Source organism: Mus musculus, chromosome 1, assembly GCF_000001635.26.
Source record: "Mus musculus strain C57BL/6J chromosome 1, GRCm38.p6 C57BL/6J".
NCBI classification, from domain to species: Eukaryota; Metazoa; Chordata; class Mammalia; order Rodentia; family Muridae; genus Mus; species Mus musculus.
In genome coordinates this window covers 35,940,183-35,965,918 of record NC_000067.6, presented here as the reverse complement: position 1 = coordinate 35,965,918, position 25,736 = coordinate 35,940,183, and the positions used below count along the sequence as shown (strand labels likewise).

General features: G+C 46.5%; 2 long non-coding RNA genes and 1 pseudogene across 3 annotated transcripts; all 3 read right to left on the bottom strand.

The window, feature by feature from the left end:
• Positions 1-820: 820 nt before the first annotated feature.
• Gm39622 lies at positions 821-5,920 on the bottom strand. 2 transcript variants are annotated; one of them, XR_865337.1, is made up of 3 exons: positions 5,761-5,920; positions 3,520-3,686; positions 821-997 (listed from the first exon to the last, which is right to left on the bottom strand). It is a non-coding gene; the product is annotated as a predicted gene, 39622 (long non-coding RNA). The 2 variants fall into 2 exon arrangements; XR_003947774.1 differs by having other exon boundaries at positions 831-879.
• On the bottom strand, positions 6,103-6,984 carry Gm8022 (predicted gene 8022; annotated as a pseudogene).
• Positions 10,903-23,906, bottom strand: Gm33176. The gene is made up of 3 exons (XR_373313.3): positions 23,687-23,906; positions 13,131-13,239; positions 10,903-11,172 (listed from the first exon to the last, which is right to left on the bottom strand). It is a non-coding gene; the product is annotated as a predicted gene, 33176 (long non-coding RNA).
• Between the last annotated feature and the right edge of the window lie 1,830 nt (positions 23,907-25,736).

Below are 25,736 nucleotides of genomic sequence, written 5' to 3'. Positions count from 1 at the left end.
TGGCAACTGTGCTTAGGTGGGTACTGTGCTTAGTATACATGCCACTCACACATGCATATACATAATTATAATAAATAAATAAATAAAAATAATTTTTTTCTTTTTCTTCTACTCCACTCCTTTTCCTTTTTCTTATTTATTTATTTATTTATTTATTTATTTATTTATTTATTTATTCCTTCCTTCCTTCCTTCTGGACAGGGCCTCACTATGTAGCTCTAGCTGGCCTGGAACCCACTATCTAGATCAGCCTGGCCTCAAACTCACAGGGATCTTTCTGTTTTTGCCTCCCCGATGCTGGGATTAAAGACATGTGTATGACTATGCCCAGCTTGCATGAGTGAGGAAAGCCTGCATTGTACAAACATGGGAGAGGTGCATTCTGGGAAGACATCTTACCAAGGGTCAAACACCTGGTTGTAGTGAGAATTTTGGTTTCTTTAGAAACCCAGTTATGTGATGTGAATATCTTTTCATTTTATCCTCAGGTTTGGAATAAGAGGCTGCTCATAGCAGGTGATTGTGATTTGCCTCATGCACTAGCAAGAGGTGTGATTTTGCCAACTGCAGATAGTTTAATTCTGGGGATTCTGAGAGAGGGTGTAAATAGGAGAGCCCCAGAAGGTCTGTGGTGGCTGCTGCTGGGGGTTCCTGCTGCTGCTGCTGATCCTGCTGGTGGTGGTTCCTGCTGCTGTTCCTGCTGTTCTTGTTGCTGTTCCTCCTCCTGCTGCTGCTGCTGATCCTGCTGGTGGTGGTTTCTGCTGCTGTTCCTGCTGTTCTTGTTGCTGTTCCTCCTCCTGCTGCTGCTGCTGCTGCTGATCCTGCTTCTGGTGGTGGTTCCTGCTGCTTCTGGTTTTGGCTGCTGCATTTGCTGGATCTCTGGATATTTTGATGATGAAGACTGAACTTACCCTTAGGAATCCAATGTCCCTAATCAGCAATTTGTCGCCTAAAGAGGTCTATGCCCCTCTTCCCTCTAATCTTCTTTCTTTCATACCTAGTGTTTGGGGTTGGAAGGAATTAGCATAGAATAAGGGTTGGAAAAGTGGTAGACAAAGAGAACCCAATAAAATAGCTATAATATATGCCAATACCTGGTGGTCCAAAGCTTCTCCCTCATGGCCCAAGGCTTTGCCCTCAGATCACTAGCCCTCTCGGTCAGTGCTCAGCACTGCTTTCCTTTGTTCATATGGTCTATTTCTACCTCTAACTACCTGTCTGTGACGCTGTTCTTTGCTCTTGAATACAAGAACCTAGGTCTCCAGCATCCCTGGGGTATCTTCATGGGTGTTGAGGACTCTGACCCGTGATTATTACACTGGAATGTCCCTACCAGCAGTGCTGAGTTGGTGGCATGAGAATTGCTAGGGCAGAGCCGGGTCTTAGCAGCACAATCAATAAGCCAATAAACCAATTAAAGAAACAAGTCACAGTGAAAAAACAGAGAAAGGAGATTTATTTAATGTGGCCATGTTGGGAAGAGGAACAAAGAGGCCCAGTGGCCCCCACTTAGGTTTAGGTTTAGGAGAACAAGAGGCACGTATAACCTAAACAGACCTTGTGAAAATATGGCCCTCCCCAGCATCTTGGCCTTGGCTCAGTCTCACCTTTGAGGTTGGCTGACAAGTTTAGGGTAGGGGGTGGGGTGAGAAGTTCTGGGAGGAGCCACAGGTACTGAACGATGCTGGGAGAGGTGGCCAGCATCCATTTTAATATGTTAATAGTCACTTCAGTTAGACATTTGTCCTGGGCTTCTGAGACCTAATGGAAGGGATACATTGTAAATGCTGTCGAGGGTGACTGTGATTAATAACTTACTGTAAAATTTTTTTAAAAAGCCAGGAGAGGTTTTTTAATATTTTCAGTACAAAAAAAAATGACAATGGGGGCTGGTGATTTAATTCAATTGGCAGACAGATCAGTGGGTAGAGAGCTCAGTGGGCAGAGTGCTCAACTGGCAGTGTGCTCAGTGGGCAGAGTGCTCAGGGGCAGAGTGCTTAGTGGGCAGAGTGCTCAGGGGCAGAGTGCTCAACTGGCAGAGTGCTCACTAAACAGACTTCTCAGTGAGCAGAGAACTCAGGGGCAGAGTGCTCAGTGGGCAGAGTGCTCAATTGGCAGAGTGCTCATTAAATAGACTTCTCAGTGGTAGACTGCTCAGTTGGCAAAGTGCACCATGCCCTGGGGTCCAGCCCCAACACCATATCAAACAGGTATAATGATGCATAACTGTAATCCACACTGGGAAGGTAAGTCAGAAGTTCAAGGCCATCCTTAACTACTCAGTGATTTCAAAGGCAGCCTGGGCTCTATGTATCCTACCTTAAAGAAAAAAGAGAAAGGTTTAAGGTGATGCGTAGGCTAATTAGGTTGATCTGGCTCTTACGTGGGTTTTGGGGATCTGAACTCAGATATCTGAGTTACCTAGTCTTTACCTATTGATTCACCTCTCTAGTTTGTTGCAAATTATTCTTTAATGGGCCATTATGCATTTCCTACCTACTTAATGGCAGTTAGAACTGGGTCATCGGCTTGCCTTGGCTTTCTAGGATGCTTCTGGATTTGGCATTACACAACTCCCATGCCCCAGGAAGCCCCTCTATCCAAAGCGTAGCCCACAGTTGGTCCCTGGTGTGACTGACTTGTGGAATCTCTTTCCTTTAGCCCTAGTGTCAAACTCACAATGTGAATGTGTCAGGTAACCTGGAAACTGTAGTGTTTGAAGTTGACAGGCTCATGGCTTGACTCATGTTGTGTCAGCAGTCCTGTGGTGGCCACACTGGAGCCTCAGGTGATGTTCCCAAATTTTCAGCATGGTTTGTAAACTTGACACAATCTAAAAATCACTTGGGAAAAGTTTTAATAGGAATTGTCTAGATTGGGTCGGTCCATGGGCATGAGTGTAGAGGATTGTCTTGATTAAGGTGGGAAGTGGGAAGACCTGCCCCTTGTGGGTGCCACCATTCCCTAGCAGACTTATGAGAGCAGAGAGGGGCTGAGCACATATAAGCACTTATTTTAGTTTTGCTCTTGATGTGATATGACTAGCTACTTCTGGTTTCTGCCTTGACTTCCCCACAATCATTGACTGTAACCTGGATTGTAAGACGAACAAAATCCTTCTCCCTCAATATTGATTCAATCGAGGTATGTGCCACAAAACCAGAAATGAAAGTAGAACATTTCATTAATGCAGCCACTCCCCCCCCCCCCATGCCCACCTCAATGACCCCACACTAAGGTAGAAGTGGCAACTGTCTATTTTTCCAGGGGCAAGTCTGAACAGATCGTCCACTTTTCCTAGGTGAGGCAGGAGAGAAAGGTAAGATAAAGTGTGGACAAGGAAGGAAAGAAAGGATCCCCTCCCTCAGTTGGTTTAAGCCTCTCGCCAGCTGAGAATTGAGAATTCCAATACAACCAAATATCTGCGCAAGGTCTTTCTCCTTTCCCAAGTATGAACTTGCAGTGTTTTAGAACTCTTAGTATAAACCCTTGTGGAACCTTAGTGGCGCCTGGCTTTACCTTGTTAGGTTGTCATCCCCTCCAAACTTCCTCTGAAGCCGCCCAACAGTATCAGTTAAGAAAAGAGCCAGGTGTGGTGGTGCGCACAACTTTGAGTCCAACATTCAGGAGAATCAAGTGGATCTCTCGTTCTAGGCCAGCCACAGCCGCGGCCACCCAGCAAGACCCTGTCTCAAACAGACAACAAAGGAAGAGAACTGAGCTAGAGGAGGGAGGGTCCATTGGAAACCCATTAAGCAGTGACATTCTTGTGGCTTCCAAAAATTCCTAGGCACAGCCGTCATCACTAACATTCTCAAACATCACTAAGATTCTTAACCATAGCCGCCCTTTAAGGAGCCCACACTCCTCTCTCAGGTGAGCCTCACTCTCTCCCTGGCAACTTTGTTTCTATTTTTAAATAAACTTTACCCCTGTGTTCACTGGCACACCCTGCCTTTCTTTTCTGCCTCCAAGGCAAGGATTCCAATTTTCTTTAAAGATGAAGGGAAAGCTGTGGGTGCCTGGAACTGTCTCCTGTCCCCATTGCCGCGGCAATTTGGTTATGACTCTGTGAACCCATTTCTTTTTTTTTAAATAAAATTTAAAATATTTATTTATTGTGTTCACAAATGTGTGCGGTCTCAAATGTGCCAAAGAGGATGTGTATAAGCCAGAGGAAGGGGTGTTCTTGCCTTCTACCATGTGGGTCCTGGGGATTGAACTTGGGTCCTTAGGTTTGGAGGCAAGTGCCCCTTACCCACTGAGCCATCTTGATGGCTGTTTTTTATTCTCTAAACAGTTTCTTTTCTTTTTGTTATTTATTTAATTTTTTAAACTTAGACTTTCTTCTCTGTGTATATGTATGGAGTGTGTGCATGTATGTTCACATATGCCATGGTGCAAGAGGGTGTGTATGTGGGATGTGTGTGTGTGTGTGTGTGTGTGTGTAGGTATGAAGTTGATACTAGAATTCTTTTTTTTTTTTAGATTTATTTATTTATTATATGTAAGTACACTGTAGCTGTCCTCAGACACTCCAGTCAGATCTCGTTACGGATGGTTGTGAGCCACCATGTGCTTGCTGGGATTTGAACTCCTGACCTTCGGAAGAGCAGTCGGGTGCTCTTACCCACTGAGCCATCTCACCAGCCCGATACTAGAATTCTTGATCGCTCTCCCCATTATGAATCTGAGAGTCTAGGCAGCCAGCTTGCTCAGGGCTCCCACGTCTCTGCCTCTCCGGTGCTGGGATCACACACAGCTTCTGTGCCTGAGTGGCTTTATGGGTTCTGAGGATCTGCCCTCTAGTTTGTGTATTTGTGCAGTGTGCCCTTTGCTCACTGATCCATTTCCCCCATCCTATCAGAACCCAGAACATATGACACTCAGGTGCCCCACCCCCATCTGTGGCTGTGTTTCATCTACCCCAGTGGCTGCTTCTGCATACAGGAGGGAAGCTAACAGCTAGCCCCTACCTAAAAGGGGCTAACAGTGGCATACCACATGATAGCTACATATTAATCAAGTGGACTCCCCTCCCCCACCCCCCCAGTCATATCCTGAAGGTCATACATCCCCCATACCCACCAGACAAATGAGAGGCCTCCTCTGCTCCCCTTGTCAACTGGGAATCAGAGACAGCCTGAACTTAAGCAGAGCAGGGACGAGTCCCTAACGGTGTGGCACCGATCCTTCCCCTTCTGAGACCTGCATATAGGAAGCGACCCTCACTCTGACACATAGGCCCAAGCTCTTCTCAGAGTCCCACCGAGTTGTTTTCTGTGATGTTTAAAACATAATAAGTCAGCACTTGGGAGGCAGAGGACAGGCGGACCTCTCTGAGTTGGAGGCCAGCCTGGTCTGCGAAGTGAGTCCATGACAGCCAGAGCTGGTTACACTGAGAAACCCTGTCTCAGGAAACAAAAACAAAGACAAAAACCAACACCTCACCTAAAAGGGCAATCTGCTTCAGTGTCTCCACTGAGCCTCAAACCTGAACTGTTCACAACCCAGTTTCTTAATTTGATCAAATTAAGAAATGAAAGCCCCAAATTAGATTGAGGAGAGTTGTTTTTTTTGTTTGTTTTGTTTTTGTTTTTTTTTTTGCATGGCTGCATAAATAAATCTCTCTGGGGAGGGAGGGAGGTGGCCATTGCGAGTGTCCGACTGGCACATAAACGTCACAGGAGGCCATTGTTTGGACACAGCTGCTGCACTGGCCTCAACAGAGCCATCTATGAACACATCTGAGTTACTCACCCTAAAGTTTAATGTCATCCAGGCTACCATCTGACATTCAGGGGATGTTAGAGTTAGAGCCAGAGCAGCAGAATTTCCCATGCAGGTCAGGTTCAACCTGCAATAGCGAAGTCCTTTCTGCTGTGGTCCTCACAGGAAATGGCAACCTGTGGTTGAGCAGTCAGTTGCTCCACTCTTCTGCCTGGCCACCTACCTGCCCCAGGAAGCAGCTTTGAGCTGACCACCTGTTCTCTGTTTCTGCTCTACTCAGCATTCAGCCCTGTGCTGGCCAGCTGCCCTTCTCTGCAGGCTGGCAGTCTACTCTCTCTCTCACCAGCGATATTACAGCGATATTACAATATCACATATGATAGAACCACCTCTCCCCAGCATTAGAATGGGCAAGTTGAAGCTCTTGACGAACTCCACACCCTTGGCATGCCCTTTGAAGCAACTTAACCGATCCCCAGACAGAGAATCTGAGCCACACTGTAAGACCACTGCTAAATTAAGCTGGAACATCTCCATTACTTTGGATATGACTGGCTTGAAGATGGCTTTGTAGGACCCAACATCTATCCCACCTCAGAGTGGGTAGTTAACTGCACAGTACTTGCCTTTGCCAGTCCTAACATCCCATACCTCCCAGTTCCTGGAAAGTACTCTCAATGTTTATGAAGGGACACAGTCACGACCTAATCTGTGGTGTAGAAGGTCTCTTCCATGCCATCGCTATGGTGAACACCGATGTCAATATACAGCACCCTCTGGCAGCTCCAGGGTGGCCAAGGCGATGTCACTGATGCAACAGAAGCCAGATGCTTCGGATTTCTTTGCACAACGCGGGCCCCCAGCCCAATTCACAGCAATGTCTGTCTGCCACTTATTACGTTTCATAGCATTTGCCAGACAGAGAGCAGCCACCAGTAGACAACTGACTAAAGTCAAGCAGTTCATCAAGTACCAGACAGTCCTCACTAACGTTGAATCTCTGCATCTGCTTGCTGTATTCAGACATGTTATCTGGGAGACTAGAACGCAAGAATTCAATGTAGTCATCACTGTGGTCCTTGGTCATCTCCACAGCACTGGCTTTGGGGAGGGCGATAGATTTCTATTTTTCTGTAGCAACCATAGTGGAGTAGTAAATTGTGTCATGCAGATTTGATGAGGCTTCACTGGGCGGCCTTGTCCATAATAAGAGTTTCCGACATCCCTGTCATAGTGGTAACACATTCTCCTCTTGGTGTCTCCAGTCTCTGCCGTCTTGCTCACCACCTGGCTCTCCCATCAGTCTGCCCTTTTTTTCTTAATACATTTTCTCTACTACATTCCCAAATAAAGTCTCATCATTGTCTATCTGCCTCCCCCATCCAATTCCTGGCTCTGGAACACAAAACCTGGAAATCTTTCTTAGTGGGTACCCCAAAACTCTGACCCACCTTTGTAACAAGTAACAGTGTGCTGTGCTGTGGGTAGTTAGGGTACTGACTGGGACCAGCTCAAGGATGGTGAGAGTCGAGAGAAGTGTAGGGTCGGGGAGTCCCCATCCATCTGCATCCATGGGACATTCTGGTCCTTGATATACCTTGGAGAGTTGTGGTGGAAGGTCTCAAGACTCAGTAATTCTAGAGAGGTGGTGTGTGTGTGTGTGTGTGTGTGTGTGTGTGTGTGTGTGTGTGAAGTCTGACTGACACTCAGATTCTATGGGGTTCAGATGGAGCAGGAAAAAGAGCATAGAACAAGGGGAGTTATGAGGATGCCAATTCTTTCGAGACAGGGTCTCATGTAGCCCAGGCTAGCCTCATATTTGCTAAGTAGCCAAAGATAAGCTTGAGCTCTTAATCCTCCTGCCTTTATCTTCTGAGTTCTGGAACTGCAGCTGTGTGGCGCCATTCCTGGTTTATGCTGTGCTCGGATCCACTGATTTCAAATTGGAGAGAAAGATATTGTCACCCTCTTTTGCTCCTAAGATGGAGCCAGTGCCTGCCTCCCAGCTGCCTGCCCTGGCAGCTCTTCATCTTGCTGTTTTGCAGAATATACAATTTCTTTGCATAACAGAGAGCATAATCTCATTTTCTCACTGGCTACACAGCTTAGCTTTCAATCAATTATCCCCAAATACATTAAAAAAAAAAAAAAAAAAGGTTTCCATTTCGCCTCTCCGCCTGCTTGGTGCTTGGTTGTCCCTGTCAAAGAATTTGCAAATCAATTGCACTAACAATACTTTCCACAAATTACCTTCAAATGCCTGTGATGTCACCATGGTTAATGGTTAATGTGTTCCTGATAAATAATGCATCAGGAAGTGGCTGGGCCCCCCTCTCTGATGTTCAGTGCGAGACAGCCTGTTTTCATGATGGGCAGCTTGGCTTAGCTGAACCCCAGGGCTCAGCCAGGTGAACAGCTGACAACAAGACCATCCACCGCTTTGTCCCTGACAGGTCCTGGCATCTTTCAGCTCTAATATACAAGGTAGTTACAGGTGTCCTGGGGCTATAGGGAGGGTCTAGTTGACTTCCCTATGGGAGGTAGTACTGTGGCCCGTAGAGAGGGAGGGCCCTTGGGAGTGTGAGGAGCAGAGGGCTTCCTCCAGCTTGACAAACCCCTAGCCCAAGGTTGCCAAGGATCTGCATTCCAAACACATACTTTGTTCCTTATTACAGAAGCAGGGCAGTACTGGAGCAGAGTCTTAGGACTTTGCAAGAAGTACCTGGACGTGTTCTATGGTACACAGATGGTCTTGGGAAGAGATGTGTGTCCCAGGGACTCAGGCTTCATTTGACTTGTCTAGGCTGGGATGTAGGTAGCCAGAAGGTATATGATTCCATGCCAAGGCTTGTGTAGTGTCTTTATCCTTTATATCATAGATATATGGGTTCACATTTGCAACTATCCACCATGGACTACTTCATGGGTAAGACAGGACACAGGGACCTTGGGCATCTGTCCTCTGAGGTTGTAGTTTGTTCTGTCCAGAAGTCATCACAGACTTCCTTGGGGGAGAGTTTGAGGGGATGGGGCTGGCACAGACTTGGGCCCTGCTTGGTCTTTTCTGACGTATGAACTGGTTGTATAGATGCTTTAGAGACTGTCGCCATAGCTGGATCCTGTAGATCCACCCCGGGTTGGCTCGATTGTGGAAGGTGCGGTTAGACTGCGGAATTTATTTACAGGGACAGACTCACTTTCCTCACACAAATATCACCTGTACTAGTGTCTTAATAACAAGTATATTTTGAAATATGAAGCTCAGGTCTCAGGTCTTCTTTCTAGGAAGCCAAAATAAATGGCAGTGTGGCAGCACCAGGCCTGAGCAAAGGTCTGGAGGTGGCCTCAGCTCTCCGTGCCCACCATGGATGGATCTCTGAAATACAAGACAGGCATTCTAAAATCAGGATGCCTGACCACTCCTATCTGGCTCCAAAACAAACTACCTCTTTTTCTCTTTGAAGTGAAAGTTGTGTTTCGTATTGTCAAAATTAAACTGCACATCTCAAAAGATGGCTGGAAGTCTCAACAAAAGTCCCTGGAAAGAAACTGTGCCTTATAGGGGAAACTTCTGTAAGGCCCATTAAGCAACGAGAGCTTCAGTATACAGAGAGATTGGGACATTGGAGTACCAGGGTCTAGTTAAAGTCTAGTTTGGGCTATCTTCTAGTATTTTGTCTCTTTTTTTTTTTTTTGAAGTTACATTTGTGTGACACAGAGTACCTGTGGACGTCCGAGGATGGCTTCTGGGGATCTACTCTCTCCTTCTACTGTGTAAGTCTCAGGGATTGGATCCAAGCCATTGGTGTTGTTGAGCCAGAAAGGAAGAAGATGAAGGGCGTTCATCAGGAACCCCTCCCACTCTCTCCTGTCTCCTACATCCGTGGGACAAAGGCTACTCTCAGAGGGATCCCTTTGCCATCTTTTGGCAGCCTCTCACCTCTGCCTGGACATGGAAGAGGGAGGCATGGCTTTCGAGTGTGGCCGATTGGTGATCGGCCATAGAACAGCAGAGGGGCTGGTATCGTGAGTGGATGGAGCACAGTGAACTCACGAATGAAGGAAGATGAGTCCAACTCCCCTGACCAGAGAATGCAAATGTGCATATCTCAGATTTAGGCAGATCCAGGCTTGAGACCTTGTGCAAATTATGTCCCTGCCAGGACCACTCTCCACGTCCACAGATGCTAGAGATAATGATGGTGTTTGTCTCTGGAGTATGTGATGGAAGATGCCCAGCAGAGAGCAGGTTTTCAGTAGGCACAGCTCTGCCGAGGGCCACTGGTCACTTGCCTGCTCAACCCTTACTTTTCCCGGTTTCCATCACGCCTCCTAATGCTTCTCAGTGTGGGTCCCAGCTGTGGTACCCCGATTATGGCATCCCCTTCCAGGGAAGCTGGTCCTGATGTCTCTTCCCAGCAGGGCTTGTTATTACATCTTCTCCCTAGGTTTCTGTGTATTGACATTTGATTACATCCGGCTTCACACTCAGAGTCCTCCATATATTAAACTCTAATTATTTTGTGTGTCCTTAAATAGAGACGACAAAATGTCACTTACTGCGTTAATTGGGGTTTGTTTTATCCCCAGCAAATGTGTTGTGCAGGTAGGCTGAATTCTGTTTGTTCGCTAACTTACCATCTGCTTGTCAAGCATCATCTAGAGACTCCTAGGAGCTAGGTACCCAGGCTCCAGAAGACAATAACCTCTGCCCATAGACCTTCCAGATCGCAGGCCACCATGCCAGTTAGCTTTCAGTCACTGCGACAAATACCTGAGATAGAAAACTTGTAAGGAAGAAAGCTTTGCTCTGTTGCACAAAGCCACCACACTTACTTTAGGGAATGGATTTGTGTCCTAGATTTTGGAGTCTCAGCCTATGGTTGTTTGGTCTTGTTGCTTTGGGCCTGTGACAAGTTGGGGACATATGGTGAATCAAAGCATTTGGCCTCAGGTGGAAAGCAGAAGAAATAAAAAGAAAAGCTCGAGTCCCAATAACCAGTAGGATGACCTAACTTCCTTGCAGGGAACTTAGCTCAGACTCTTTTTTTTTTTTTTTAAGATTTATTTATTTATTATATGTTAAGTACACTGTAGCTGTCTTTAGACACACCAGAAGAGGACATCTGATCTCATTACAGATGGTTGTGAGCCACCATATGGTTGCTGGGATTTGAACTCAGGACCTCTGGAAGAGCAGTCAGTGCTCTTAACTGCTGAGCCATCTCTCCAGCCCAGCTCAGACTCTTAAAGTCACATCACTGTTCAGTAGCATCTCAGTAGGCTGAGGATCAAGTCTCCAGCACATGGGCTTTGGGGGTCATTCATGGCAGAGAGTCGAAGTATGGAATACAGAGTGGCAGGCATTGTGAAAGTGGTTGAGTGAATGGGAAGAGAGAAAGTACTGGTGGGTCTCGCATCTCTTCTGTCTACTGAAGCCATCTGGAATGAGTGAGAAGAGGAAGTGGGATTGATACGATTTATGTTTTGCCTCCATATATGCCTTTGTGTCATGTATAATGTATTTTATAAAACCAAGGATATGTTTCATAGATCGTGGTATGGTGTGGTGGGAGGGGGTACCTCAGCAGGTCCATGCTGAGGCATCCCTCCCCCCTCAAGGTACCAGCCATAAAATGGACAGGTCTAGATTAGAATAGAATTTATTTAGGGGCATTGGACGGGGAGTTGAGAAGGGGGTGGGTGGAGAGAGAGAGACAGAGACAGAGACACACATACACACACACACACACACACACACACACACACAGAGAGAGAGAGAGAGAGAGAGAGAAGAGGCTCACCAGGAACACATGGAGAGAGATGGGGGAGGGGGAAGGGGAGAGAGAGAGAAGGGGGTCAGAGAGAGAAAAGGGGCAGAGAGTCAGAGGAGAGGCCAAACAGTCCCTACCTGGCTGTTGCTAGGTGACAATTGGGCAGAGTGTTGAGGGATGTTGCTAGGTGACTATTGGGCAGAGTGTTGAGGGAATGCTAACAATGTGCCTGCCTGGTGTCCACAGAGCCCAGATAAGAACATCTGCCTGAGGATGTGATTTTCTATGTGGGAGCCGGGAATCAAACCGGGGTCCTCTGCTCTTAGCTGCTGAGCCATCTCTCTAGCCACACACCCCCCCCTTCTAGTGAATTTTACACAGGGATCACATTTGCATTTTTGTAGAAAATCAAAAGTGGCAGGTTTGGGGTAGAATAGTTACAGGGCCCGGTGCAAGGCAGGGCAGATGGTGTCCAGATGCTACAATTCTGGGCAGGTCCAACTGGGTCAACAGAATCCAGATGGTGTGAGGTGTCTGGAATTGTCACAGACAGGACACTGTGGTGTCATGCCCCTGGGGGCTTCTGTCTTTCCATTCATGTTTATCTGGACTCTGGATCCCATATCCCGGACAGTGTGCTGGTGTGCAAGCTTAGCTCCACAAGCATGCTGCAGTCAGTGGTCAGGACAGTAAGTAAGGCTTGTTTAGAGAAACAGCTTTCTGGTGGTTGAGATGTCAGGAGAAGGAGCCTGGTCCCTTCTGGTGGAAGGAGAGAACCAACCTTTGGTTTTCACCTACATGTCATGACCTGTGCGTGTCCTTTGTCCCCTCATCCCAAATAAATAAATGAATGTTAAAAAGAAAAGAGAACCACTAACCTCAACTAATGGTTCATCTTTTTTTTTGAGGGGTGGGTGGGTGGGGGATGTACTCATGCCCAGGTTTTATGTATAGCATGGTCTGTCCAGTGCAGGGCAAGGCACTTTTAGCTAGTGGCTATGTGAACTATTGGTGGGCATGTTTGTTGCCATTTCATAGGAAATACTGTGTGTTTTTACAAAGAGGTATGTTCTTTGGTGCATATACCATCAAACATGTAACCTTCATGGCTGAGAGGCCGTGAGTTTCCTTCCACAATGGGCATACCAAGTGACTAATACAACCAGTGAGTGTAGGGGGCTAAGTCAGTGTAACTGGCCTCCTGCCCCCAGAGACTGCTTGTTGGGGACTTCTGTCACTGTGGTCTCTAATCCAATGGGGAGAGGTCTGGTGGCTGCCTATGCTTTCTGTTTTACAGCTGTAACTACATAGCCTCACCTTCCACCCCACCTAGTCTGCTAGATAGGATTGTGGTGATCCTGTTGTTACCCCAAGGCTCTGGCCAGGCCTCTGCTATAACAGGCAAGGTCTCAGGTTTGTCTGGAACTCAGGTCTGTGTGTTGTCAATCATGGTGTAAAAGAAAAATTGGACAAGGTGGAGAGGACTCTAGGGTGAGGTGGTCCAGGCACACCTTAGCTATGTCCACATTGCCATGGATGACGACACTGATAGGTATGACAATAATGGGAAGGGGTGGGCCACGAGATTAGCTGTGAGTTTCCCCGCCCACAGCTGAGTATACTGACCTTTTTTTCCGTTATGCTGGTAGGCAACTCCAGGTTAAAGCCTCGTCCCAACGCTGTTGCAGGGCAGACTGAGCTTTGCCATCATTTGTGTGGCATGTTGACCACAGACCTAGGAGAAGCTGTAGTTCAGGGCTTAGGAGGCAGTTAAGTCACTGAGAACCGGAATTACATCCCTAGAATCCAGGTAAAGATGCCTGTAATCCCAGCACTTGGGAGGAAGAGACAGGCCAATCTCTGGGACTTACTGGTCAACCTGTCTGGGCTATATGGTGACTTCCTGGCTAGTGATAGACTGTCAAAAGAACAAAACAAAACAAAACAAAACAAAGCAAAGCAAAACAAAACAAAAAGACACAGGTGGATGGTACCTGAGAAACAGGAACACAGGGTCCCCAATGGAGGAGCTAGAGAAAGTACCCAAGGAGCTGAAGGGGTCTGCAACCCTATAGGTGGAACAACAATAAGAACTAACCAGTACCTGCAGAGTTCGTGTCTCTAGCTGCATATGTAGCAGAAGATGGCCTAGTCTGCCATCATTGGGAAGAGAGGCCCCCTGGTCTTGCAAACTTTATATGCCCCAGTACAGGGGAAGGCAAGGGCCAAGAAGTGGGAGTGGGTGGGTAGAGGAGCAGGGTGGGGGGAGGGTATAGGGAACTTTTGGGATAGCATTTGAAATGTAAATGAAGAAAATATCTAATAAAAATTTGAAAAAAAAAAAAAAAGACCAAACTAGTCCTCTGAGACTCACACATTTGTAGCTGCAGCCCTCCCACCCGCAGGATGATGACGAAGTAGGTAAGGATGTTTTTCCTCAAGGGTAATGACCTGGGTGTGGCCCTTGGTATGGAAGGAGGAAGCAGTTCCCTCAAGGTGTCCTCTGACTTTCACATGCACACTGGGGCATTCTGGCATGTGCACCCACATATAGTAAATAAATAAAAGTAAACTTTCTTTTTTTTTTCTCCAGAGAGAAAGAAAAACTATGGTTCTGATGAGTACGTGAGGGGCCAAGGGGCATTCTGTGTCATGGCATTTTGAAGAGCATGCAAGTATGAAAAACCCCTGTAGTTTTCACTGATAAAGGTGGCCTTCTAGGAGTTGACCTTGAGCAAGCAGGAGCATTGGGTAAGACGAGAGCTCTTTGCCTATTGTTTCCAGGGCCATTGAAATCACACACACACACACACACACACACACACACACACACACACACACGAGAGAGAGAGAGAGAGAGAGAGAGAGAGAGAGAGAGAGAGAGAGAGAGAGAGAGAGAGAGAGAGAGAGAGAGAGAACCAGAGAGTCTGGGAGGAGAGCTCCCTCCATTGCATCATTTAACTCATTATCCTGAATGGGCCAAGGCTGGTGGGCTGCTGTGCCAAAGCTCCACTAGAACGAGGTGGGAGCTATTTCTGTCCCTTCTGGCTTGAAGTTCTGTGCACAGATGATGCCAATAAAACTTCCCTGGGAGGCTGCTGCCATGGCCACTGGAAATGGTGGCAGATTAAGCATCTTAAAATTCGATTGTGAAATCAATATGCCAATTACAGTAGTTAAACCTCTGCAGAGCCAAGTTCCTTTTTCTTCCCTGGTGGCTGCGTGGCTCAGGATTCAGGGCTGCATTAAGGTGTCACTCAAGGCCAGGCTTGCGGTTTCCTCTGGCTCTGCTGGGAGGCCTATATTTTCTTTCTGATTTCTTTTGTCCCCTATCAAAAGCTGTTTAAAACTTGCACTCCGGTGTTGGAATAGGGCTATAGGAGGCCCAGCACATAGCATTTCCTCCACACACTAAGGGCTCCATAGCCTAAGCATATATATTGCTTCCTGTAAGAGTTATATCCTCTTTCTCTTGGTGTATAGCCGAGTTCTCAAAAACACAGTGGCTGAAGAAAATATCCATCATTTGTGTGGCATGTGATGTGTGGCTTTTATACTCAGAGCTGGTGTTTTAGTTACTTTTCTGTTGCTGGCATAAGACATTATGATTAAGGCAAGCTATAAATGAAAGTGCTTAATTTGGCTTATGGTTTCAGAGGGTTAGAGTTCATAATAGAGGGACAAAGTCATGGTGGCAAGTTAAGAACTCACATCTCAATCCATAGGCAGGAGGCAGAAAGCACACTGGGACTAGCACAAGTCTTTTTAAGCCTAGTGGCACACCTTCTCTAACAAGGCCACATCACCTATCTAATCCTTCCCAAACAGTTCTACTAATTGGGAATCAAGTATTCAAACATATGAATCTATTCTCATTCAAACTACCACATTCTACTCTCTTGTCTCTATACGGCTCATAACTACTTCATGATGCAATACACATTTGTGCCATCTTCAGACGTCCCCATAGTCTTCCACTCTCAACATTGCTTTAAAAGTCCAGATCTAGTTATTTATTTTATATATGTGAGCGCACTGTATGCTGTCTTCAGACACACCAGAAGAGGGTACGGGATCCCATTATAGATGGTTGTGAGCCACCATGTGGTTGCTGGGAATTGAACTCAGGACCTCAGGAAGAGCAGTCAGTGCTCTTAACCACTGAGCCACGTCTCCAGCCCTGTCAGAGGCCTCTTTAACCACAGAGGAAGATTCCCATCTCTCTTACTCATGTATCTTTCGTGATTAAAGCAAGATCTGCGTGGAGGAGACTGTCATTTTTTGTTACCCATTTAGGGTGAACCCTGGCCCTCAAATTGAATCACATTTGTAGGAGCTTTGATTAGCCATTGCCTATTAGGAACAGACAGTCCCTTGGGCCTTTCCCTTTCCCATGTTGTAAGCTTAGCTGGGTGGGGTCTTACCCTGAGATCACCCTTCCTTTGATTTCAATGAAGAGCAGGATTCTCCTTACTATGTCTCTCAGCACTAGACTTAACTGCAAGATTGTTTCCTTCTACTTCTGTCTCTGGGCACAAAACTTGCAGCAAAATTGTTTCTGCTCTTTTGCTCTTCAAATGGAACATTTTGTATTTCTTTTTGTCCTACACTTACTATTTTTTTTCATTGTAGAAATGCATAAGAGGCCGGGTGCCTTTAATCCCAGCACTTGGGAGGCAGAGGCAGGCCGATTTCTGAGTTCGAGGCCAGCCTGGTCTACAGAGTGAGTTCCAGGACAGCCAGGGCTACACAGAGAAACCCTATCTAGAAAGAAAGAAAGAGAGAGAGAGAGAGAGAGAGAGAGAGAGAGAGAGAGCAATGCATAAGAGTGATTAGTAAAGATCACAAGACGGAGCCAATATTAGGTGCCTTGAAATCTCCTCCACCAAAGAAATTAGTCCATAACTTTTTGGCCTTCAGCAAATTCTTAGGATAGGGATAGAAGACAGCCAAGTTTTCTCCTAAAATATCACATGAATGGGCTCTCGGCCAGTTACTGTTAAAGCCCCCACTTCCCTCTTATCTTCTGCTCATCTTGGTTGCCAACCTGACTACATTTGGAATCAACTAAAAGCCAAGCAGCTTTGCACACCTGCAAAGGATTTTCTTGATTGGATCATTTGAGGTGAGAAGATGCACCTTAAATCTGGGCCATGCCTTCTGGTGGCAGCCTACAAGAAAGGACGTGGGGGAAGGAAGCGTTTGCGTTGTCTGCTTGCCTTCACTTTCCCTGGCAAGTTCACCTATCCTGTCACTGAGGCATTTCTTTGCTGGTGTTAGAAACTACTTTGTTGAGATGCCAATGTATGTAGTTTGAAGACCAGCTGGAATCCTCTGGGGACCTCCAGCACCAGATTGGGACTGCTGAGACATCCCGTCTTGTGGACTGAACAACTACCAGGGGATTCTTGGCCTTTCCATTGCGAGACAGCCTGACAACCCTGGCTAGGCCTGATCATGTAGCTGTGATCAGATGGTCATCTGGGAGTGTGTTGTTCTTTAGGGGCCCCCTTTTCAAGTCTGAAAGAATGTCAGTCCATTGACTGGGAGGAAGGACTCGGGGTTGTGAGTCTCCCTTCCCAGGGGCAACCAGGTTTGTTCCTATGTCAGTGGCATAACAGGCTCTGTGTGTGTGTGTGTGTGTGTGTGCTTGTGTACATGTATTATGTTAGAGATCACGCCTCATCCCTTCTTAAGCATTGATGTTTAAAAGTAAATGTTTGTATCAGTTAGATTCTTGTTGGTAGTATTCACTGTGACTGCTTACTTCCATCTCTTGAACTATTATACAATGCTGCCATGTATGTCTTCATTAATGGATTTTAAGCATTGTTTATTGACTGCAGTGAGAACTGGTGATTGAGCCCTCCATGAACTTCCTTCCCTTGGCTCTTCCTCCACCCCCAGCAGACTTTTATCACGACTTTTGGTTAAATCGATAGGCAGTGTTTGTGTCATTAGGACGGTAGATTATGCTTCCTGCAAAGTGAAGTAGAGCATGATGATGTTTCTTTCCTGGAGTTAATGCCCACATGTTTCCCCTTTATTGAGATTTCTGTGTCCCTGTCTCTGCTCCTTTTCTAAGTGCCACATTAGATCAGTTAAATGTGAATTCATATTACTTCCCAAGTAGCTAAATCACTGTTCTATCAATTTCCCCTTTTCCCGGAACACTTGGGTTCCTGGCTGTGGGTGGCTCCTCCTGCCCTGACCCTCACCCTTGGCCTTGCCTCCGAGCTCCTCTTAGCCTGTTGCAGCAGATTGTAATGATTCTGGGCCCCTTCCTTAGTTCATACCATTGTTTTACTGAATCATATCTTCTAGTATCTCTCTAAGAACATGCTCACTACAGTAATTTCTTTTTTGGTGGGGAGGTCCTTAAACATCTATATGTTCCTCTTAAATGAACTCTGAGACATAGGCTTGAATAAATGTGATCCATTAAAAAAAATCCCCTAAAGGAGTAGGATGGCAGGATTGGAATGGTAGGAAGTCAAAGGACTTTACCTGCTGCAGGTGAAGTGTCAGTCTCAGGCTGGTCAGAACTGACACAAGATTGTGGAGCTTCCATGCTGATGTCCTGGCCGCTCACTAGCTACAGGTCCCTTAGGATTAAGAGTGTGTACACCAGGAGAGAGTTATCTGAGGACCATTTTGGGCATGAGACTTTACAAGCAGGCACTACAGCTGGTGGCTTGGGGTTGGGAGAAGCTGTCTTGAAGACCCTGGGCCAGTGGGTTCTGTGTTCAACACAGGATAATAATTATTGGAGGGGTTATAAACAGACAGTTTCTAACTAGGGCATTATGATGGTTAATCTTCTCCACTTGATGGGATTTAGAATTATAATGGAAAACAGATCTCTGGGCATATCTGTTAGGGGTTTTCTAGATTAGGTTAATTGAAGTAGCAAGACCCACAGGATGAGGTCCTGATGGAATAAAAGGAGACAATGATCTGAGCAACATCATTTATCTCTGCTTCCTACCTGTGGATGTGATGTGAGCAGCTGCCTCACCCTCCTGCTGCTTTGCCTTCCATGCCATGATGGACTGTACCCATCAAACTGTGAGCCAGTGTCAGGATGGACTGTACCCATCAAGCCATGAGCCAAAATAAATCCTACCTTCATTAAGTTGCTTTGGTTAGGAATTTTGTCACAGCTACAAGTAAGCCTTTCGGGGACTTTCAGAATGACACAGAACTACCCTGGATTAAGGGTGCGGGGGTAGGGTAGGAGAACTGCAATGGTGGGATGAGGTAGGAGGGTAGGAAAGCTGCTCCCATGGAATTCTAGACTGTGGCCTTCAGCAGTTCCAGTCTCCTGGAAGTGGGAGGTTGGGCCCTTTAAGCTTCTATATAGATATAGCATAACCTAGAAAGAAGCCCTCTCCCCACTTGTCTCTGCTTGAATCACAGAAGGAAGCTGTAATCCAGAGAGAATCTTGGGCTGGTTAAAGAATGTGACATCTTATGACGCTGGGCTTCCAGCAGCTTTGCAGACTGCTTCCCATTTGTAGAATCTGAAGCACATGAGTCCCAGAGTATGAATCTTTTGAACAGACAGAGAGTAATAGTAGTTGGGAGAGTAAAGCAAACATCCTATAGCTGTGTATGGAATTCTACATTCGACGTGGACTTTTTTTTTTCTGAGAATAAATGAATGAATTTATGTACACATGTAGCATATGCATACACACTTGGAGGCCAGAGAAGGAAGACAGTTTGCCTTGTTCTACCATGCTTGCTTTATTCTCTTTAGAAACAGTTTCTTTTGTGACAAAGGCTTGGTCCCCAGCTAGTAATTAGAGGTCATTGACAATGTCCCTTGAAGGACATATTGGGACCCAGCTTCCCTCTCTCTTTCTCCCTGGATTCTATTATATAAGTGGTTTGCTCTCTACCTCTAACAGTGAGGCTCTGCTTTGTCACAGGCCTAACGTGATGGGGACAAGAGACCAAGGTACGATCAACTGAAGCCAGTATAGTGAGTCAGAATCAATCTTTTCTCCTTTGAGCTGCAGTACAGAATATTTGAACCTGTTTCTAGTTGTGGTGTGGCTCAGCCCTTAGCACATACCTTTAATTCCTCTGGTGGGAATATGAACATGTCCTTAGTACTCACCTTTAATCTCAAACAATGAAGGTCAAGCTGTAGAAGGAAGCATCCATGTATGAAAGCGATGTCTAATTGAGTAGCAGGCAAAGTGACAAATCAGAGAAAGATTTGGTGGGATAGGATCTGCCCAACTCTCATGAGAACAGAGAGGAAAGGGAAGCTACTTAAGGGGGAGACAGACAGCACAGGGGGAAGAGAGTGCAGTACAGGATACAGTAGAGTTCAAGGAGAGCAGAGAGTGGTGCAGTAGAGTTGAGAGGGAGAGTGGAGCAGCTCAGAGAGCGAGAAGGAGGCAGTGTTACCGGGAGAGCTTTACAGAGAGAAGACGCTAGACACAGGTAAAGATAAAACAAGCAAGAGAATAATGAGAATGAGTCAGACGATTAGAAAAGATATAGTCAGTTTGAGGCCATTTTGAGCAATTCATGGGAAACTAAGAGAAGCCAGATTGAACCAGTCATCTTGGAGAGGAGTTTGAGCCAGAACAGCTGAATAGACCAGCCAGGCAGAGCTCAGCAAGAACAAGAAAGGGCGAGCTTACTCAGCAGCAAGCCTCAGAGGCTGAGAATATTCCAGGCCTAGATTAGATTGTACAGAGGTAAGACACTTCCAGGGCTAAACCTAGGTTAGCAGACTGAGGCATTAAGCCTTGGAGATGAAAATTATAACAGGAATATAAAAGTTGCTTTCAGAAAGCTGGGTTTGTTGTTGTTGTTTTTTTGGGGGGAGAGGGTGAGGGGGTGGTTGTTGTCACAGCAACTGAAAGCTGACTAATATAGCTGTCACTTTAGCAGTGTACTGCAAGAGACCTGACAAGGGCAGTCAACCTTCCCTGCCTACCTACAAGTCAGGGAAGAAATGTGTGCCTCTAGGAAGAAGGCATCTGCCATCGGATCTGCCCAAGTGGCCTTTGCCATCGGATATGCTCTGCATTCTTGGCTATTTCTGTGTGAGGTTTGCTGTCCTCCCTAGGCATTTACAGGGCACAAGTTACTTATGTCTGCGGAAAGGGTAACAGATGCCAAATGAGACCACAGGCCCCTTCTCATCTTATGCTCTGTTAGGGTCTGCAGGTCTTAGCTGGATGCTGCCAGGACAGGTGGTATAAAATGAATGCCCATCGATTCGATAGGCCCTTTCTCTAGTACGGTCTGCTGATCTTGGGTCGAGGCTATCAGGGGCAGGTTATGTGCAGGACACATTACAGTCATGGGAAAGATACCCTTGGGGATATGGAATGTGGGGACAGCTCAGCAGCTGCACAAGCATGAACATCTGAGTGTGTGATCTCCAGGACTCATGCCAAGAGCCAAGCGTGTGCTGCACGTTGGTAATCCCAGTGCTAGGAGGTCAGTGACAGACATGTCTATCCCGGGGCTGCTGACGAGCTAGTCTAGCCAAATCCAGGTGAAAGGGAGGGAACTTATACTGAGAAACACTGTGGTCTTAAGGAAGATACTTAAGGTTAACTGTGGGCCTCCATAGTATGTACATATATTCAAATACATGTATATGTACACACACACACACACACACATACACACACATATGCAGAGGATAACATTGGAGTTTGAGCCTTCATGGGGATGGCTGTAACAACCCAATGTCTGTAAAAAACCCCTTTCCTTCCTCGTGTCTTACCCTCAAGGCAGCTAGAAACACAGGGGGCCCTCCTGCTTCTTGGGGGAACTATCTGGCCTCTTTGATGAGCTGGTCACTGCTAGTTCTTATTCAGGCGCCCTTCAGTTTAGGGAGAGTTAGCTTTTGTCCAGCCAGATTTACATAAATTATGTGCATCTGCTGGTGCCTCTCCCCATTGTGTAACGAAGAATTCTAAGTCCCTGCGGGATGTGAAGCGGTGGAATCCATTTCAGATGAACTTCCTGGGTGTTTGTGCCATGTCTCCCCTGCACTGGTTAAGCATCCATGATGCCCAAATCTTCACTCTAAAGTGTTCTGAAATCTAACTTTGAGTACTGACACCATACCCTGAAACAACAACAACAACAACAATAACAACAACAACAACAACAACAACAACAACAACAACAACAAAATCCAGGTGACAGGCTGCAGTCAAAAGGCAGGCACACTGAGAAGGTATAAAATTCTCCTCAGACTATGTATATACAAGACATAAGGAGTTCTGGGGGGCATGGCCCCACTGGTAAAGTGCTTGCTGTGAAAGAATAAGGGGCGTTGATCCCCAGAACAAGCACAACAGAAAACCTGCCATTGTGGTGGACGGTGTAGTCCTAGGGCTGAGGGCGTGGGAGCAGGCGGCTCTCTCAGACGCCAGCTTAGCCCAAGCAGCAAGCTGCAGGGGCAGCGAGAGATCCTGTCTCATAAATCAAGGTGGACCAGTCTGAGGGCCAGCACCTTAGGCTGACCTCTGACCTCCACATGCACCCACCCACCCCTGCACACTCTTCCACCAAAGACACCTAAGTCGGTTCTAAGATTATATTGGGTCCCATGTCCAGGATTTCTCATTATTTACAGATGCTAAAACTGAAAAAAGAAAATTAAACAACAACAACAACAAAACCAAAAAAAAAAAAAAAAGGAAACATTTCTGGTCTCACAAATTTTGGATAAGGGATCCTCAGCCTGTTTCCATTTTCTGATGCTGTCTGATTGTCATAACGTCATTAATCATAGTCCCTGTCACTGCAAGAGACGGGGTGGCTGGGTGCTCTGCTCGGTGAATGAGAATTTTGCTGGGCTGAGCTTCCTTTTAGAGGTTCTGGATGCTTCTTCCTGGCTATTGTGGTTCCCTGTAGGACTGAGGTCACGCTACCTACCTTGCTGGTGTCCCTGGGGCTGCTCAGAGCTTCACGTGCCCCCCTCCCCACCCCTGTGTCTTCCAGCTGAACTGCCTTGAACGGATTTATTTACTCTTCAATTCTGAATCAGGGAACATGTCTGTCATGGGACGGGGACTGGTGTGGTTATGTCATGGCCATGAGGACGATTTTCTGACTTTGAAGTTGTTGGTGCCACGTGGTAGCTTAACTATCTCACGGGGTATCTCAAAGATCAGCGTATGCATATATGTAGAGGCCAGCGGTGGTTTGAATGAGAAATGTTCTCTGTAGGCTCAAGCATTTGAACACTTAGTCCCTAGGTAGTCTCTCTGTTTGAAGAGACTTGGGAGATATGGACTTGCTGGAGGAAGTAATGTCACTGGCTCGAGCTGATGTCACCACATTTGTGATGCAAGTGCTTAACTAACTGAGCTATCACTGTGGTATCCCGTAGTATTCTCAATCCTAGGATTTTTTCAAGGAGTGCACATCTGAGTAGTCGATTGGCTCCGTGAGAGAATTCTGCCTTTTCTGCCAGAGTCCCTGTGGGGAGAGGGCTAGGCCTATATGCCTCAAATGTCCTCTCTCTATTGATGAGGTGGGCACAGGTAACCTTAGTCTTAGGGAGAGTGTTGGAGACCAGGCTTTCTGCTTAGCGCTGTTTCCGGCTACTGTAGTATCTTAGACAAGTCATTGTCTCTCATGGGGTTTGTTAGTGGCTAAATTGGAGCCAATGGATCAGCCTATTTTGATTGCTTGGTAGTGTTCTATTGAGGCCTGTGAGGTTAGCCTGCTCCTGGCAGGGAGTTTAGGATTAGTTGTGCTTGTCAGAGACACTAGACAAGAGGTTGGTCTCTCTAACCACCTACTTTCTGAGTTTAGAATCAATAACTTGCAAGCTTCTACTAAATGCATATTTATAGATGTCTTCTACGTGCCAAGGGCATGTGGCATATTGCCAAGATATCTACTCTCGACAGAGTGTCAAGAGGTCACCTCATGCATGCCGGCAATTAACAGGAAGGCTCTTGGGGATAGTATATGGTACAGCTTTGAGCTGGATTGTGACGGGCACAGTAATAAGGGTCTCAAGACTGCTGCAAAGAGATAAGAGGTAGGAAGACAGAAGACTCGCATTACTGATGCCTTCTGCCAGGGACCACTATTGCCTGCCTTGCTTGCCCTCCTGAGTAGTATACGCTATACGTCAGTTTAATAAATAAGAAGCACAAGGATCAGACAGTTGAATCACTTACCTGGGATTCCACAGCAGGGAAGAGATATAAAGACATCACCTCTCCAAGAGTAATAAGCATTGTGGTGTTGAGTTGCTTCCCCGCACACACGGGATGGCTAGAGAGCCCCTGCCTCTCGCACCTCGGTACCAACCGTCTCATTCCATAGGCATTTGCCAATCAACTGATAATCCCTCTTTAGACAGGAAGCAGGAAGCCTGGTGCACACTGCCTATCAGCGAGAAAACATCCCTTTCGCTCAGGGGACATTAATAGCCACAGAGTCAGGGGCTGCTTGTTCCCAGTTTGGCTCCTAATCACTCTCTAAATCCCTTGTGGCCTGTGAAATAAACATGATTAACTCCTGGAGCTGGCTTATGAAGCCCGGTGGAGAGGAGGCCTTGGCAGCCCAGGGACAGCTCATTTGATCAGAGGTGGCGATTTCTACCTCTGCCTCTGTGTCCAGGGCAGATAAAAGCAAGGGAGGGTGGCGAAGCTTAATTAACCCTGTACTTCTTTGATGGCCTCATTAGCATATAGACGAGGGTCCTCTCCCAGCGTGGGTCTGATGCTGCCTCTATTCTTTGTGGAGGAGTGCTGGGCGCTTGGGGAGTGGCAGCTCAGGCCTTGTGGATTGCATTCCCCATTTAAGTTTCCTTTTAAATCTACTTTGTTTTAGTGGTGCTGAGGCTCACACTTAAAGCCTCGCGCTAACTAGGAGAGTGCCCTACAGCTGTGCTGCGTCCTCAGCCCCTTTCCTGTTTTTTTATTTTTCTATTTTCATTTGTTTTAGTGCATGTGTACATGTGTGTGCATGCCCCTGTGTATGTCCATGCATGTGCGTGTTGTGTGTGGTGTGTGTGCATATGGAGGCCAGAGAATAACTCTGGGCATTGTTCTTCAGGTACACCACATATTTGTTTGTTTGTTTGTTTATTTGCCCAAGTCTTTCAGGCATCTACCCTTCCTATTACTCAGGACTAGGATTACAAACACATGCTACCCTGCGTGGCCTTTTTCATGTGGGTGCTGGGGACTGAACTCAGGGAAGGTCACACTTAGTGTTTTCTACTGGTGAGGACCAGAAATATAGTGTCTAAGGAATGGGATCATTATTCCATCTAGGGATGATCGATTTGAGGCTGATAAATAACAATTGTGCCCGGTATGGTGGTACATACCTTTAATCCCCCGCACTTGGGAAGCAGAGGCAGGTGGACCTTTGTGAGTTCAAGGCTAGCCTGGTCTACAAAGTGAGTCCAGGACAGACAGGGCTACTCAGAGAAACCCTGTCTCAAAAACCTGAAGAGAAAACAAAAAACAAAAAAAAAAAAAAAACAAAAAACAAAAAACAAAAACCAAACCAAACAAACAAAAAAACCAAATAACAATTGCAATGCATTTACACAACAGGTGAGCCCCGAGGTGGAACAGTCAGAGAGCTCAGAGGGAAGTGTTGGGGTCCTGGCCCTGTATTCCTTTTGGGCTGGGGCAGGTTTAGGGGGTGAGGAGGGGAGGGTGGTGTTAGTCAGTCAAATGCTTGCCTCACATGTATGAAGACCTGGGCTTAAATCTCTAGAAACCACACGAGAAGCTAGGCATGGCCAGCCATGGTAGCTCATGAGATGAATTTTAGCACCTGGAAGTCAGAGGCAGGTGGATCTCTCTGAGTTCTAGCCAGCCTGAACTATGAAGTGATAGATCTGAGACATGTTAAGTAAGTGTCAGGACAGCTAGAAATACACAGTGGGACCGCCAGCTACAAAAAAAGAGAGCTAGACTTGGTGGTATGAGCCAGTGGTTCCAGTAATGTGAGATGGGGATAGGGTGGGGCTTGCATGCCGCCTAGTCTACTTGGCCAAGTTCCAAGGCCATGAGAGACTCTGTCTTCAAAAATGTGGGTGGTGCTTGAGTAACTCAGGGTTATTCTCAGATCTCCACAATCATGTGTACTCTCACAAGTATATACACACACAACACACATGCACATATACATACACATACAACACACACCCATCACATACATGCATGCACATACACATATATACACACACACACATACATACACACA